Consider the following 18,594-nt stretch of genomic DNA (forward strand, 5'->3'; position numbering starts at 1 on the left):
GTTTGTACTGCTCCCTAGTCCGGTCATCTTTGGAGTATTGTTCGACGATTTAGAATCTGCACTACCTGAACGGTAGTGATCCAATTGAAGACATTCAACGAAAATTTATACGAACTGCTTTGAGTCGGCTTCCTTGGCGCGATCCTTTTTGGCTACTTAGCTACGAAAGCTGCTGTTAAACTTATTCAACTCAACACACTCCAACAACGCAGAAATGCAGCAAGAGCCCTTGTTGTTGCAGATTTGCTGTCAGCACGCATCGATTCTCCAGCCCTAATAGAACGAGTTAATGTCCAAGCGAGAACTAGGAGGTTGCGCAGTAACATTCTCCTGAGAGTATCTCCTCGAGTACAGCGAATGCGGCAATCATAACAACGCATTTTTAATCAAGTGACACGTTTGTTCGGCTTTCTTTTGTTTCCTAATGTGAACAGGTATAGCTTCATGAATTTTTTAAGAGTGTTTAGATTAAGATATCATTATGGCGGCCGCTTGCGGACTGTTAATGATTTTCGTTCGTTTGTCAATAAATAAATAAATAAATAAATAAATAAATAAATAAATAAATGAATAAATAAATAAACAAATAAACAAATAAATAAATAAATAAATAAATAAATAAATAAATAAATAAATAAAAAAATAAATAGATAAATTGTTTTTGATGAGATACTTGCAGGTTTTTCGTTCAACTTTTCAAAAGCTAATTTTACTAGACATAACAGGGCACTGCGAACTGTTGATTGGACGACCTCGCTCGATAGCGCAACGGATGTAAGTTACACAGTAGAAGTTTTATGTATATTATTTGTTTATTTATTTACTTAAAAACACTTGACTCTCGACCTGCTCTCTTTTATGTTCAAGTACTAAGGTAAGAAGTGCGCCAGATTATTCGCAATGGTAAAAAAAGATCAAAGCATAACGAAAATTATCTAAAAATATAATAATTCCCTTATTAAAATAATACATTAGTTTACATAATAAAAATAAAAGTCTGAACTTCAACATTCGAACACCATTTCTGATGTAAAATTGTGTGCTGTATCCGAAAATGAAGTCCAAAAAATTAAGAGTAGAACAGTTTTCGAGTTACTAGTCTAGTCTAGTCTACACATACACAGCCAATATATGTAGGGATCCTGAAAATTGCAGACGCCCGTCCACAATTTTTCTTGTCATTATTAACGTTTGTGGCACATGTGGAATACGACACAAGCGTTAAAGCGGCCAGGCCAACTGTGCAGCGTTCAAAATGAAGATGATTCAAAATTATGCGGCAATCAAACTATTCATTTAATGAAGAATTTAATCAACGAATTATTTTGAACCGTGAATAAGGAAGAAATGTGGACAACCATACACAACCGTTTCAATTTGATAGGGGTTTGATAAATCGTTGGGAGTGACTTGACTAAGAGGGTTAATATCACTCCTTTGGTCCGACGTTCCTGGGATGGGGCAGAGGTTATTAGCCCTGTCCTAGCTTATGAGCCAAGGTTATAGCGGCTTTACTCGCTCTCTGAAATAATGATAGATACAGTTGTCGAAATCGGTTACTTAGTATTAAACATAAAAACCAAAAACCCCAAAGAGCTCCTAGCACAGAAAAAAATAAAAATCCCACGAAAACGCTTCTATAAAAACAAAATTTCAATGATTTTCCTGTTTAGTGCATGTGTGTGCGCCGAATATTGTTTGAATACATGAATACTTGCATGTTTAAGCTGGACGATAACTGAGAAGGTTAAAAAACTTGGGAGACAAATTATTGTCCTCGCCACACTTCATTTCAACAAACCTACTTTTGATAAAGCACTCCGGACTGAAAACGATATCACAAACAAATCAAAACCGAAACCGATTAGTCGCCACAAGCAGAGCCCATTCCGAACATCTCTTATTATCACATTGCACAGTGGTCGCAATGGTACCAAAATGTGCGTTTAATTAATTGTGCTCTAGGAGTTGATTTTAGCGATTTGGTGTGTTAGGAATATTTTTTTGGAATGTAAGCCTCCTTTTTTGGTGTATACTGAATTGTGATTAATCCACCTAACAGTGAGATAGGAAATTTATTTCTATCTAAATATTTTTTTCATTATAACTTTTTTCTGAGATTTTTTCAATTCTTGAAATGTTCTAAGAAGTTGAAATTGAGAAACTAAAGAAAGTTGTCGAAGATGTCAACATTTTTTATTTGAGAACTTAAGAGTTATTGAATAAAGTACTTTAAAAATACCGCCAATTTGAAATTTAATTACTAGGAGATGTGAAAATATGTGGAAGACATTTTGATTCCATGAGAAAGACAGTGAAAAGTACTATAAGAAAAATACTAGTCACAACGGGCATCAACTGGCCTGTTTGTAAAAATTACTTTCCAGCAATGCATGTTTTGTATTTTTAACAAAATAAGTAAGAATATTTCAACATATCTTTTTTTGGTGATTTTTTCTATTCATACCATGAAGGCAGCACTTATTCCCCGAATGCCTCTGGATGGCTCGAACGTTCTGCGGGGCATCGAAGTCATTCGGTGTTCTTGATGAAGAGACCTTCCCTTCAAGAACATCCGCAAAGCTTCGAACAGTGGAACCGTCTTTTTGCTTGATCACTGCTTGAATGCTTCCGTGGCGACACCAGTATAAAGCCAATACACTACACTATCTTGACGAAAACCATCCAAAATTCGCGAATAAGCTCTTTCAATTGATTTTCCCAACAAAAACGGGAGCTAAAAACATGACACCAATTTTTTTTCGACTGTTTGTTACCACAGCTTACTACGATCTCTCCCAGTAGAACATTTTTCGAGTTACAGTAAAAAAGTGAATTTTACTTTCAAAATAAAAAGTACATTCAGTAAAATCTAAATATCTTCTATTGTAGTGCATCGATATGAAATATTATGTTGAATTAAAGATAATTGAATGCACTTTCGGTCGTTTGAACATTTTGTTTTAGTGCGACTACTGGTTCTGACGTTATTTATGAGTTTATTGAACTTTTTCTTAACTTTTCCTCATTTTTAAAGAAAAATGAGCGATTGGTGAAGATTTTGAGCAACATAAAGCAATCTTAGAAATTATATTTTTATTGGAAATTAAAACCTGCTAATAAGCAATGAAAATAAGCTTTTATTAATTTAAATAGGATGAAAATTGTGAAAGTTATTCAATTTTTCAACTTATTGAACCGTCTCGATCTAAATTTTTCTTGGGCTTGTTTGACAATATATGAGGCATTCTCTGTTAGAACTCTGTTCAACAAATAAAATAAATACTTTTGAGAGAATTTAATCCGGGGTAATATTAGACCTCGTTAAGTCAAATGATTCTCGACTTCTGATAACAATAATTTCAGGCCCAATGAAGTTATGAGTCATTGAATGATTGGTATACAGTACCGCGTGTAATATTTACAAGTGTATTACATAAACTAATAATCTTATGATAGAAAATTCGTTGTAAACTAAATTCACCTGTCATAAAATTCGCATTTTGAAGCGTTAGCTGCTCAACTGTGTTTTGTACAATATTAATATAAACGATACGAATCCGTAGATGTATGTTATACTACATACGTTAAGTATTATAAAATAATAATTTGTAAAACTATTACTTTATCTTGCTTTCTAGAACATCTAGCAGTTCGTGTCTTGAAATTGTGTAGGATATCGAACAAGACTTAGTTTAGGTTTAATATCTCAAAATCTGAATTTCCGAATGATTTGAAGAACGTAGAATATTTTATAATTGCATTAATTGTTAGTAGAACAAACCGTGACGAAATAGGTGTATAACTCATCATTCGTGAAGCTATTTTGCGCCGTCCTAAGTTTCCGATATGTGTATCAAGGCGTTGTGGAGCGTTTAGTTTACAATATATTTTGTACATATACGACTCTGTACGACATATGTAAATATTATGCAAATTTTTAATACCAATTTATAATACCAATTTTTTGATGACACCACTCCACTGATCCTGAAAGTATTGTTATCAGAAGTATTGAATCATTTGGATAAACAATTTCGAATACTACCCCGGATTAAATTCTTTCAAAATTCTTCATTGAATCTTCAATTTTTTAACAGAATTCTGACAGAGAAACTCACATATATTATGAAACAAGCCTTAGAAACAAAATTAGTATTGAGACGCTTCAATAGATTGACCCAGAGAAATTTAAAAATTCCCATTCTACAAAAAATTTAATAACTCACAATTTTCGTCTGATGTAAACTAATAAGAGCTCATTTTCATTGGTTGTTAGCTCGCTTTAATTTCCAATAAAAATGTAATTTTTAAGATTGCTCTATCTTGATCAAAATCTTGACCAAATTCTTATTTTTCTTTAAAAAATGAGGAAAAATTAAGAAAAAAATTCAACAAACTCGTAAATAACGCCAGAACAGCAGTAGTTGCACTAAAACAAAATGTTCAAATGACCGAAAGTGCATTCAATTACCTTTAATTCAACACAATATTATTTCATATCGATTGCGATCAAGTTAAAAATGGCAAATAACGGAAAATACGTTCGAGCACCTGCGTGTGAGGACAGTGCTGAGGAATGTACTCAGGAAGTTACGAGTGACCAGCTTCCTGACGAAGTTTCTGAAGCGGAAAACAGTTTTTCGTGCGATGAGGTTGGCGACAGTAGCCACCAACGGGAGCAGGATGAATCCATCAGCGGTGTCATCTCGATCAATGAACTAGTGAGTTCTTGCCAAGCGACCAGTAGCAATAGCAACGAAGCCCCCGTCGACACTGTAAGCAGCCCTAAACCGATCAGCACCGATGAACGTCTTCAGAGAATGGAAAATCTACTGGCTGATATCTCGAAAGCAATGAATTTCTTTCAAACCTCAACCTCGACCTCGACAAAGGACGCCGACCAGAGTTGGGGTGCTCCAACCGCCTTCACCCACACCTCCGACGCCGTCTCGCCAAGCATCCGCTGGGATAATATAAAACCTTTCCCAAATGGTGTGGCAGCTAACAAAATGTGGGAGGCGTGGAACCGTCATATTGAGAATTTCGAGATTGCTGCTACTCTCAATAACGTCCGAAGGTCACAACTCTTATTCTTTCTGTTGGCAAAGAATTACAAGAGAGCATCAGAGCAGCGAACTTAAAACCAAGTCTAACCGATGCAAATTGTTACAATACCTTCGTAAACAACATCAAGAACTATCTTCAGTCGACGACTGATTCAGCAGCCGAGCACGAGGCATTCTTAAACATGAGGCAGGAAAAGTCTGAGTCGGCAATTGCTTTTTATGCTCGTCTAATGGGAAAAGTCCGCTTGTGCGAGTACAGCCCAGCAGATCAAGAAAGGTTCGTTCGAGCACAGCTCTTGAAAGGCCTGAGGAACAAGGAGTTAGGCCGATGACATGCTTACGCGATTTGCGATGCGGTAGCGGTAAGCGAAGCGAATGCGTTTGACCTATCTCTTTGCCGTGTGCATGTAGAACGCGTAATACTGTCATAGTAAAAGCGGGGCGAACGCGGCAAAACACTATGGACGCGTCCGCAAACGCTTCGCTTTCCGCTTCAGCTTGTCATCGGCCTTAGTGAAAGCCGCTCGTACATACGGGTACGAAACGAAATACATCGTACAGGCTGCGACTCGTGACGAAGCATACCAAGCCGAAGTGGCGATCACGGATTCGACAGGAGTGTGTACAGTATACCGTGGCCGCCAACAATCGCAAAACCAACGCGACAACAAGAAACAGACATGGACCAATAATCGGAATAATCGAAATTCCGAACTGGAGCTGGGCTTTTGTAAATGGGGAACGTGAGAAGAGCGGACTTACTTCTAGCATAACTTTAGCAAGCGGAAGTACTCGCATGAGCCGTGGCACTTGCAATCTGTTTGCAAAACATTTTTCAAGTGTATTTGAAACAGTTCCGACTACTTCGGAACAGATCGAAATTGGACTACGCGATGTTCCCAGCGACGTGATAAGCCTTGGTAACATCCGATTTTTTTTCTAGTACTAAAAGATGAAATCGTCGAGATCACCTGGTCCGAACGGAATCCCAGCATTTTTTCTGAAAATTGTCCTAGTGAACTTTCTACTCCCTTGCAGCTCCAAAGAAGTTTAGATAGTGAGAGTTACCATAGACCATAAATAAGAAATATAATAATAAAAATAAATAGGTATCGTTTAGATACGAGAAAAGTTGATTAAGAACAAATGAAAAAATAATAAATAATAAGTAAATTGGTTGAGCAGGCGATCTTGATCACGGAAAAACCTTTTTGGAAAAAACGACTCTCGAGTATAAAAATACGAGTTTCCACTGCTCTCGCTAGACAAAGCGAGCTTCAAAACGCTGTAAATTTCGATCTATCGGATCGGATCTCTATGAATATGTAGAGATATTCATCTGTCGATTGGAATATTTTGACCATATGCAGTTCGGTGATCCATAATATGGTGGGGTTACGAAGAGCACGGGGAGGACCAGGACAGCAAGTCGAATACTAAAATTCTCTGCAGAAAGATGCGTCGGGCCTCTGCAAATCAAGGAACATAAATCTGTCTGCGTATAGAGGTAATCTAACGGGATCGTTCCATGGAAGTTTGCTGAGAGTGAATCACACGAAACATCTGTGTGCACTAGACTGCCCAGAAAAATAATGAATTTTTGAAAACCCAATCGGCCCACCCCTGATTCGATTACTAGTCCCACCAGGAGTACTTGCACCAAATTTGAAGCTAATCGGACAAGTCTAGCTACCGGACCAACGTGCCTGAAGTTTGTATGGGATTTCAGTTTTCTATGGGGCCTAGTTGTGCATGGTTGTGTATCAGTACTCGATTCCCACGAACTATACATTTTTGTGAAATAATAGTTAGATTTAGATCAATAGTATGTTCAGAAGAATTGGTCGGTGTTAAGTCAGACCGGACTAAGTGACAAAATATTGATTTTGAGAAAAACGAGTTTAAAGTTTGAATCGTAGCATCCTTTACATTATAATGCAAAATTAATTTTTGTCATAATTCTTGATTATTGTTACATATTCCAAATCTAGCAAAAGTCGAATGTAGCTTACGAAATTCCTTATCCAGTGACATCATTATCTCATTTTTTGATGTTTTGTGACTTAGTCCGGTCTGACTTAACACCGACCAATTGTAGTAAATAATACGAGTCATGTTTTGGTTGAAAAATTTTAGTTCCAACTGTGACCGAATAGATGGCGCCAGTACTAACTTTTCATAGAAGAGAGATAGAATATCGAAATGTTCGAAAGAATTATCGAAAAATGCCTGCTCTACACCTTTGTAGAAGACACCTAATATCTATCTCTTTCCGTTGAAAAGTTAGTGTTGGCGCCCTCTATGCTGTACAATGTAGAACTAAAATTTTCTAACCAAAATATGACTCGTATTATTTACTACAACTCTTCTGAACATACTATTGAGCTAAATCTAACGGTTATTTCACAAAGAAATTTAGTTCGTGGGAATCGAGTACTGATACACAACCATGCACTGCTAGGCCCCATGGAAAACTGACTCAGACATCACTTCGTTAAAAGTTTAATAACTTCTTTTAACAAAGCCGGAGTGACAAGCAGTCTTCGACAAAGCTGTAGACAATTAAATTATCTTTCTTATTTTCACATACAGTGATAATACGATGCATACAGTGCCACCTAGAAGCAAAAAGGTGAGTTAGTGGGTTTTCTCCATGTAAATTGTCGAAAAATCTCATACAAACTTCAGACACGTTGGTCCGGTAGCTAGACTTGTCCGATTCGCTTCAAATTTCAATCAAGTATTCCTGGTGGGACTAGAAATCGACTCAGGGGTGGGTCGATAGGAGTAATTTTTTCCTGTCACTCTAGTGTACACACTAATCAGTCACTTTGAACGGCATGATATGGCTCCCACACTTCTACAGCGTACTCCAGAACACTTCTAATCAGTGCACAGCAAAGAGACTTTAGAGCAAAGAAATCGTCGAAATCCGCAGTGTTCCGTTTTAAAAAGACTAACATTTCTTAACGTTAATTTCCATGTCGTTAAGAAGTTAAGTTTCTTCTTGAAGCACTATAGAGTCGAGTTCCTTAGTTATCGTACGGAACATTTTAGATCTTCAACGAAAATCAGTTTTCCAGACTTGCTACGGCTGCAGAGATCATTGTAATTGTAATTGTTTATTAATGGATTTAACCAAATGGTCATTCGCCCGTATGAAAAGATCATTAATGAATATGATAAAAATGTGAGGGCCTTGATGACTGCCTTGCGGGATGCCGCTTGGTACATTGAACCATTGTTTGAAATTTGAAATTATTTTTTGTATTAGTACTAAGGAGAATATTCAGAGGAGGATTTCAGATCGGCATAAAAAATTGTTCAGACTAAAAATTGCAGAAAGAAATATTTTTAAAGACTAGAAACACAATTTGTAATTTTTTAACAAGAATTATTATTTGAATAACAATTGAAACAAAGAGAAACACTATTAGGTTTTTTATAAGGAAGTCAAAAGACATTCGCAAGAGTGACTGATTCCAACAACAGAGTAACAGAGACCGTATCATGGAAAGTGTAGAGAGGCTGGACAACAATGTCACGGTAAAGAAGCAATTAAACTTGAAGCTTTTCTGGCAAACGGAAGATCACTGTCAGTACATCATGAGCCGAATCGCCAATAGGTCTCCTTAAATTCGCTTGGAACTCTATGGGGACCATATTTCCAGGTGGTATCAACCAAAAGAGAAGAGATAATTAAATTTGGATATTTATTGTATTTAAAAAATATTTATAGGAGATACATATATGGGAGATCGAGGATAGCCAGCATATCTCGGACTGGAACGAGGCCGAAGGGATTTGTTTAACGGAGAACTGGTGCTAGAGCACTAAGTGCACGACCAGACAACATGTTTAATGTCGCGGTAACCGTTACCGTAAGCGCAGAGACAACTCTCCCCGACCCCAATACGCCGAAGGTGGGCATTCAACGTATAATGATTGTACATGACCAGAGATATTACCCAAATGAAGTCACGACCCTCATCCATCCCCTTATACCAAGGTTTGTGTTACCTCTGGGATTCCTAAACTTCCATTGTTCCACGAAATTTGTCATTTTTTGCGAGTCTTCTGACAAAAAATACTGAAAAGTTCGTTGAAGCTACGCGATCTTTCACAAATATGACCTTCTAATGCCTACAGTGACCGCCGGCGTCAGCGGTAAAACATGATGATGAGTTATGTTCTACCATAGACCATGCGGTAGACTTGGGTGAAACGCCCAACTTCTACTCTGCAGAAGGCGAAGAATTCTTCACATTTCCGTTCTAAGTTTATAACTGATTCGCTCTAGAATACCTATCCGTCTTTCATTTTCATTGCTTTCGTTTCTCTTAGTCTCAAATTTGCCGAAAATAGCCAACAAAATCGATACAGTAGAACCTTGCGGCAATTAAAACATAGTAACATTTATCTGAATTGTAGTTTGATTCGCCTTCCTACCTGCTTTCCAGTGAAGGGAAGGCACAAAAAGTGGCTTTTCAAGGTGACTCTTTGAACGAAATTGTGCAGCTCTTGGTGCACAGATCTTTCTCTTTTTCGTTTTCAAGTTTCTCTTTGTGCGGTCGTTCTGCACATCGCAGTGTTTTTGTGCTGCTCTATTTTTCATCGGTGTATTTCACTCTTTGTGGCACATTGTGTGAGCAAATAACAGGCCTGGTAATCAGTTATTTTTTTCCAGATAAAGTGCTCAGGAACTATCAAGTTTTCAACATGAAATGTTAAGGTGGAATCGAACACATAACGAAGGCTCTAGTCACCAGCCGAAACATTGTTTCTCTCGTTAATCCGTCGACGAACCGGTGCCAATACTCGCGTTTTCAGCTTTCATCAAATTTTTCATTTGCGTTTCTAGCGTCGCGCATTATCGAAAAAATCAGGCGATCCGACGTTCTAAAAGCTCTTATAAAACCTTTTCGTGTACAATTCCAAGCAATCTCTACTCACCACGGAGTGGGAGACTGTTTACGGTTGTCTGATTTAATCGCATGGCAAATGCAATGTGCAAAACCTGCAAAAAACAATTAGGGGCTGCAATGTAGGGATACTAGAGGTTTGTGATGTCCCATGTGGAAATTCTTGTTAGTTTCTAAGATTTCCGAGACCAGGAACCGTTTTGTTACAGCACCCTCCAAGGGACACTCTTAGGCCTTTATGAGGAAGCTTAGGATAGAAAATGATTTTGATCCTTCGAAAATTTATAGGCACCTCAGAAGATGTTCCCACAATAGGATGATCAGACTATCGCTCTTTAGTGAACAAGGAAGCGTAGACATTAGTCGTGGCCGGTAGTGTAGCCCCATTTAGCAAGAGCGCTTCAATTTTCCCCACATATTAAAATTTGCGGGGTATGTCAAGAGATCATGCCGAGTCTCTCCACAGTAAGAAGACTTTTCATGTTTATCTCCGCATTTTCCACACCGTGTCTTGTTTCTACAATAGGTAGCTGTAGGCCCAATTGTTTGCAACGACGGCAATTTATGCCCCGCGACACAAAAAATCGTTCACTAACCCCGTTCAAAAGAACAAAATTTGTAAGAGTAGATCCGGCGACACGCTCCAAATGAGGCTGATTGAGAATACGCTTTTTACTTATACTCTTCGATTTTTGCTGAACGCAATTGCTTGCAAAGCAGAATTTTCAGTGACCACACCAACGGGTTCTTGGTGGAGCAAATCCCATACGTCGCAATTAAGGCCCCTGGTGGAGACTAAACCATCAATCTCTACTTCGTGGGTGGGTACGTAGACTAGTGAATTCTTCGAATACGGTCGAGTGTTATGTAGTTATATTACTAATAGATTGATGATGTTGAATGGCTTATCTTTGGTCCGAAATGGATCATCCAAGGGACGATTGGATTGAAATTGAAATTGATATAAATTGTCTTCGAATAAGTAATTTTCGTACAGACTAAAACACTATACTAACTTAAACCTATTTTCAATTTGAAGATTTCTCTACTAAAATTAAAGTCAAAATAGTGAAAAAAGCTATTGAAGAGGCCATACTGTGTGCAATGAGTAGAGTATCGAAAGAAGTCTATTATCCGCAGAAACCTACCAGGAAAGTTGAAGTCCAGCCTAGTGAGAAGCAGAGGGTAGTTAATGTATTCAGCGAGAAAATTGAACACAAAAAGTATATGCAGACTCTCCTATTTCGTAGCGTAGTAGGTTGTTACATTGTGGTTCTAATAGTCAAATTTGACAATTGCAAAAACTTTGTCCCGTACTTCAAAATCAACGAAAGGCCACGAATGCAACCTCGTGATCCGTAATTTCGCATAAGTGCAAGTAGCCCTTAAGCAGTAGTTGGCGAGAAAACAAATATTTCCTCACCGCGTAAAAGATTTTCCAACCCGTGCTCGGGTCCGAGCGATAACAACTGTAATCCTTTTTTTGTTTTTTATCTTTATTTCTTATATCTTGTAAATATCTAAATGACCCACGGCTTCGTTAAACAAACGCATTGAGCTGTGTCAAATAAACAAATTGGTACAAATAACAAACAAACAAGCCCATTACAGAAAAAATTCAATAATTCTGTAATGGTTCAGATTTGATTGTATGTGTTTTTTTTCCTCGAACACGATCTTTTGACACCTCTCTAGACATGTTTCACCATGAAGCAATTTTTCTGTCTTTCAGAAATAGTTTTAAACACCGAACCTTCTACGAACAAACTGTACCTCCAAAAATGAATGGCTCATATGGAGTGTTTAACTTGTTTTTCGTGGAAACCGGGTACTGCTTAGTTCCAATATCAGAATATATGCAAAAATTGTTAGTAAAATGAGTTGAGTAGATATTAATCTGTAAAAAGTAAACGTAGCACAAAATGGCATTGCCACAGCGCGCTGAGTTCAGAAGAAAATTCAGATTGACTAACTAGAACCTTAGCAATAAGCTTACCACAGTATTTCGGAGAAGAAAAAAAAACAAACTAAACTAATTATCACTCCACGCAGACCAAATCGTAACCAAGCTATCCCGTTTGTGATCTTTTGCAGCTAAATCGATTCAACGGATAACAATTTTTTTCACCACAAATTATCGTACCGACCGATCACTGTCCTACCTAGCCTACCTTGTTTCGAACGCGCGCTGCTTGCTTGGGTAAACGTTTCGATCTGCTTGAACGCGAGTGTGCTACTAAAAGCCTTTTAGCACTTCGGATTCGTAAGAGTCTTGAATCGGCTCAATAAATAAAATGCGTTTCACAAACACCGTAACTAGGTATTTGAAGGACCCCTTCGCTCATGCTTATGGTTTGGCCGTTGCTGATCTCCCTGTCCCTCCGAGGTTCGTGCGAGCACATGCAGATTCAACATTTTGATGAATGAATCATTGCGCGTTGCAATGCGTGATACCGCACGAACTGGGTCATGACGTCACCTGAGTAAGCTTTTCGTGAAGGTTGGAGCTAGATAGCTCTCAATTCGAATTGATGAGATCTAAGGTCGTCCATTAACCCTCGCTGACATATGACTTAATTTTCGGGGTGAGTTCTCAGACCTAATTGTATCTACCACTATTTAAACCATTTGTCGCAGCTTTAATCCTTTCCCGGTGTGACACTAAAAAGATCAAGAAAACCCTGGGCCACCCAAACGGAATCGGTTGCCATCGCCTTGGGAAAATCCACATCGTTGACATTGCCGTAGCTATTTACAGGCGGAAGTCTCGCTTCCACAGAAGGAACAACCAACGACATGATTGCTTGTATTGACTGAGTCTGACTGTTTTGATTTAGGCGAGCTTTAAACAGCGTCACCACCGTGAGTTCAGTTTTGTGCGCGGTGTCAACGCATGCATGTGGCCAATTAATTGCATAACTGCCGCGTGGAGCCAGTTTACCTTGCAATTATTCCGCGCAAGCTGATGAGTAAGATTAACGAGCTGTTGCCAGAGGCGGTAATATGGAAGTGATTAATTAATTGGAATTCAATACACGAGTCAGTGCAGTAGCAAAGTGGGCAGCTCGAAGATATGTCACTGGTATGGGAATTGTAATCCTTTGGCTGCTTTGATGATTAAGGACTCGTGAAGGGTTTTTCTCGAAATCAAAGGTCCGTTTGTCAGACACGTGATTACTAGAGTGGGACATGGTTATATGAAAAAAATAAAATTTGGCTCCGAGTAACTTTTTGGGTCCCATTTAGCACCCAGAACAACTCTGCAAATTTTTAACTCGATCTGTGAAACTATATTTTCGCGCCCACGGTTTAAAGTTTACATGGGATTTCGTATGGGAAAATTGTCTTTTGCAAATTAATTCTTCCAAGAGTCGCCCGTTATCTCCTAAAAATAAACAGATGTCTGATTTTTATAGGAAATTTGTCAAGGAAACAAAGTCTAGAAGACTGCAAAACGATCTGATGCTTGTGGAAAAAGTTACTAAACAAACACCGATTGATGCCCTGAAGATTGATGAAAATTTCACTTTTCATAGCATCACTGCTTCTGACGGTTTTATTATATACAAATTTTTTAACTTTCTCTTATTATGTACAAAAGAAGCCTCAATTTATCCCTCAAAACCTTGCGAAGTGGCCAAATAGTATAGATAAACGATTTGGATACGTAACAGAGAATTAAAACAAAATTGCGTATAATTGGACAACCACCAGCAGTGGTGCTAGAAAAAATGAATATTTTATCAATCGCCAGAGCATCAATCGGTTTCTGCTTAATAACTATTTTCGCAAGCATCAGATCGTTTCGTGGTTTTCGAGACTTTTTTTCTTTGTTAAATTTCCTATACAAGCCACATAACGATTTATTTTTAGGAAGTAATGGGCGACTCCTGGAGGAATTATTTTGTAAAAATTAACTTTCCCATACAAAATCCCATGTAAACTTCAAACAGTGGGCGCAAAAATATAGTTTCACCGATCGAGCTAAGAATTTGAACAGTTGTTCTAGGACCCAAATGGTGCCTAAAAAGTTGCTCGGAGCTGGAATCTATTTTTTGTCCCACCCTAGTGATTACCCTTAATGATAGTAACTGATTATGGTCTGATCATTTAAATTAAATTTTGTCTATTCACTAAGTATTTATAATATTTGTTTCATTTCATTATCCTTTCAAATTGAATATCTTTCAAACAAATTTGGTTTGATCTAATTGAATTCGACCGTTTTAAGCTTCAGTCTCGTAAAAAAGGAATAACTCTCAATCATGAAGATTTGGATCAGAGATAATTCACAAGTTACTTGTGTAGGTACCGCAAAGAAGGTGGAAAAGACGGAGGTAAAAACCCGACCCATCAAGCCACACCGGCCGAGTGTGAGAAATAAAATGTCCGGTTCGAGCCGACGACACAAAGGCTCACGGCAGATGGACATTCCACGCGCTTGGTAACGCTTTGACATTTGGGTTCCAGATTAAAATGTGGCAAATAAAATTAGTAACAAAACAATACCTTGCGATGGGAATTACAATGATGACTCCGATGGACATTCAGTCGATTGTGTTGCTACGTTGATTCGCGGTTTCCTAATGGCAATTCCCGGCGATTCGCTCGAAGTAGCTACAACCGTAAGTTGGAAGATTTATTTCTTTGCGCCGAATGGCAATACAATCGATGCAGCTTCTCGCTAGGATCGGAGAACTGTTCAGATTATTAATGAGTTTTTGCTCGAAGGAGAATGTCTATGGAATTAGTGTGGATATCAAGGTTTGTGCAAGTAACTGTAGATTCTTTTGACATCAACACAAACACATATACTAATTAACAGAACGGTTTGACCTATAGTTTCACCGAATACATGTAGAAACTTCCTAATGGAATCCATAATCTGCAATCTTTGGTTGTGGCCGAGGACAGCTAGCGAAGATGAGCTTGTTCCCCATCATAAATATTGAACGGCGTTAGCTCGACATCGTGGGTACTACTAGCAATGCGCGATGAGTGAAATCATGAAATGCCTCTGGCTGCACTCGAATTGCGGGAGCCGACTGGGTGCCCTTCGGCATATAACCAGACAAACGGCATCAATCGGTTCGGTTGTTTACATGCCGCGGTTAACTACAGTCTATAGCTTAGAGTGAAAAAAAAGTCAATCGTGCCTGAGCTGAGCTTTATGGTCATGTTGATGATGATGGCATAAGCCTTATGGAAAAGCATCGAAGTTACTGGTTCGGAAGATGCGCGGCGGTTGCCGTGCTGGAAAAAGAAAACGGAATTTCAAATGTTTGAGGTTTGCATGTTGTAATGGAACCCGGTATGGAAAGAACAGCCCAAACAAGCCGACAAAAACCTATTCATGTTTGCTCTGGCGTTATGTGTTTGGAATGGACTCTAGAAAACTTTCCTTTTAAATCTGGCTAGATTAGGTAAACCATTCGTGAGTTTATCTTGACTTTGGTTTAGGAATTGTATGTTTAAAGCGTTTCGACCCTCCACGACTTCAAGGGAATATTAGAATAGTGAGTTACTTAACATCACACTCCTGCCAAGCGTATTGGTTCTAACGGTGCAGTGAAAGTTTGGACAACCAATTAGCACAATCTGTTGCTTCAAGCCTTTCCCATTTTATATTTGAGCGAGCCATTCTTGTAAAATAAAATAAAAATATTCATTCGTCACTTCTCTTGAAACTTGAGGTTCGATTTATCAACAAAGCACTGATTGTGATCTGATATAGTTCAATACGGTTCCAGTCTAGGTGAATTGGCCGAATGCCATAAAGTAACAACAAATAAGAGACTTCTGAGACAATTTGAAGAGGTTTGATACTCATATTGCTAGGACATTAATAAAATTTACAAATCATACCCTAGTACTGGAACATTACTCCGGAAAATCCGGATGACCAAGAACCAGATCCATTCATCCGGTTCAAATTTACAGAATCAAAAATTGAACGAGTTCCTTAATCCAAACCCTCTAAAAGTGTCCAAATCGGTTGAAGGAAGCCATAGTTATGCGAATTTCAATTTGTGGGTACCCGGGTACCGTCAGCCTGTTTTTGTTGGACACACAACGGTTAAGTTGGTGGTGGTCGATTAATGTCCTAGTCTGTACGACGAACATGAAGTTCGAATCTTAGGATTTCACTCAACCACCAACAGCAAGGACCAGCTTGAGGAATGGGATATGATATTTTACTCGGAGAAATATTCTGAAGAATACTTAGAGAAACTTGGATATTCACGTTCTCATAGAATAATGATTTCAACAATGACCTTCGAAGGACCGAACTGTGATGATAAATTTAGCGCAGTATTGTGCAACGTCACCGGTTCCAAATGTTACACACAGGTAACTGAACCATGTAAGAATTCAACAAACGAAGAATGACATGTTGGAGATAACCAGAGGGCAAATAATGTTGAGGATGTGGGTTGTGTTTCCTTTCTCAAAGTCGAAAGCGCCTGACTAAATTGAAGCAGATTGAACTGAAAACAAGTATCGGGACTAGTCAAATGGGTTCAAGAAACGTCACATACTTGCTGGCAGAATTGTGGCGTATCGCTTCTAAATAAAGTCGACGGAGTATGCATAGTTCAGCAAACTGCGCTCGTTTGCTTCCAACAAAAACGATCGAGGATGGACCAGATATTTAAGGAAAGATCCGTTATTTATCAACAAGGGGACTGATCATCTACATGTGTATTCCAACAATGCGTACGATTCCGTGAAACAAAACAAGAAGCGTTTATTGTGTATTTCAATAACTGAACTGTGATGATGTATTGTACGTTCATACGGGAAATAGATTTATCGTTCAGAGAACCCGGAAGAGCCCAAATACGTTGCAATATAATCACCATCAGCGAATCACAAAAGCTTAACCTTGGACAGGCCAATAACTTCAGTTCGACGGACTGTGAAGAAATAAATATCTATTTCCAAAGAGATTCGCTTACAAGAAAAAGGGCAAAGCCCATAATACCCCTACCGTGGCTTAAATTTTTTAACTCAACCTCGGTCTTCGGCACGTAGAGATACCTCAAATCAATTACGCCTCCTGTTGTTAGTCTCCTCTTAGGGCATAGTAGCCAGCGGGTCTATTATTTGTTCAAATACTTCGAGAGATTTTAGTTTGGATATTTCTGTGTAATCGGCCTGGTGAGACTTGACCTAGTGAATTTAAAATATCAGATATATTGGCGTAAAACAAATTCCACAAAAATGAGGGTCTTAAAAATATAGTTTTTTAATGAAATTTTTTTGACTGATTTTGTGTCAAAAAAGGCAAAAAAATATATCTCTGCGGTTCACATAGAACAATTTTTTATGCCTTTCAAAATAACTGCTATACGAAGAAAATTAGTTCACTAGTTTTTTCCTAATCCCCTATGCCAAATTAAAAAAACACAGATTTGAAAAAAAAAACGCCATTTAAAGTGGCCAATAAAAAAGAAACTTACTGCAGTCACAATTCCAAGAACTGGCTTTTGAGTATAATGGAAAATATTCTCATGGCTCAATGCTATCGAATAAAACAAAAACAAAAAAAATCGATTTTTCGACATGTCTTGAGGGAGGCTAAACAAATCTTTATTGAGCATGCAAATCACATTCGCTCTAAGAAGCGATCGGTAATACTGCAAACTAAGGCTGATTAACAAAAATAATTTGCACATTTGGGCGACGAAAATTCAGATTGCCTTCATCTAACTGCACCGTCTGACAGATTATCCACATGCTTCTCATTCGACTAGCGAACGATGAATGAAGCACTTAGCACACAAATGCATGCGGAACTTCTTCAACTTTCCAATATTTCATTAGGTCTTTCAGGTGTGCCATATTGACGGCTCTGTCTGAAATCAACTATCATATTTCGGGTTTTACGCACCATTTTCGAAAGTTTTTGCGTTATTCATAGAATTCGAAATTCAATACAAAATTTGTCAACAGTTTTCCAACTGATTAATGCAAACATAGTGTAATTCCTATGTTACTATGTTCCAACTGCTGCAAGGTTCTACTGAATCGATTTTGATTCTTTTGGGCAAATTTAAGACCAAGAGAAACGAAAGTAATAAAATTGAAAGACGGATAGGTATTCTAGAGTGAATCAGTTATAAACTTAGAACTAACTATTTCTTCCGAAATTTTTAAAGCAGCCTCTGTATTGAAAGGTAAGTCGTAGTCATCAGAATATAAAATGAGAAACTTGGATCAGATATCCCAAAAGCTACTAGTAATGATTGAAATCTTTAAAATAAAAGCATGTTCTTGTGAACTCAGCTGATTATAACTGCTTTGATTGCGCATGGAATCTATACACTTAGTACACATCTTCAACTTTACCCAGATTGCGCCTAGAGTGGTTTAGATGAACAGCGCAGGCTCCAGCAAGAGCAGTCAAATGAAGAATTGGTGGAATCCATAGGCCAACACCGTGACTAAAGGAAATGTGCACAGAATGAAGAGCGACATCTACAGAAAAGTGTGAGCATTCCTTTGAAATAACGATAAATTATATGTTTCAGATGTTGTTGCAAAATAAAAATTCAATACCTTTGTTTCATCCTTGGAAAATTATTCGATTGAAAGAAAGG

The 18,594-nt window shown here is 38.1% G+C and overlaps 1 protein-coding gene across 5 annotated transcripts in view; it reads right to left on the minus strand.

Annotated features, from left to right (window-relative positions):
• Positions 1–18,594, minus strand: part of LOC131684445 (putative epidermal cell surface receptor) — a 153,281-nt gene that overhangs the window by 81,056 nt on the left and 53,631 nt on the right. For 3 of the 5 annotated variants that reach the window (XM_058967317.1, XM_058967316.1, XM_058967313.1), the window contains exon 1: positions 11,988–12,204. The exons of the other annotated variants lie outside the window; for them this stretch is intronic. The gene's annotated coding sequence lies outside the window, so the exon portion shown is untranslated. Of the gene's footprint in view, positions 1–11,987; positions 12,205–18,594 lie in introns of those variants that run through there. 5 annotated transcript variants of the gene reach the window in all.

The sequence above is a fragment of the Topomyia yanbarensis genome, chromosome 2, assembly GCF_030247195.1.
Source record: "Topomyia yanbarensis strain Yona2022 chromosome 2, ASM3024719v1, whole genome shotgun sequence".
NCBI lineage: Eukaryota > Metazoa > Arthropoda > Insecta > Diptera > Culicidae > Topomyia > Topomyia yanbarensis.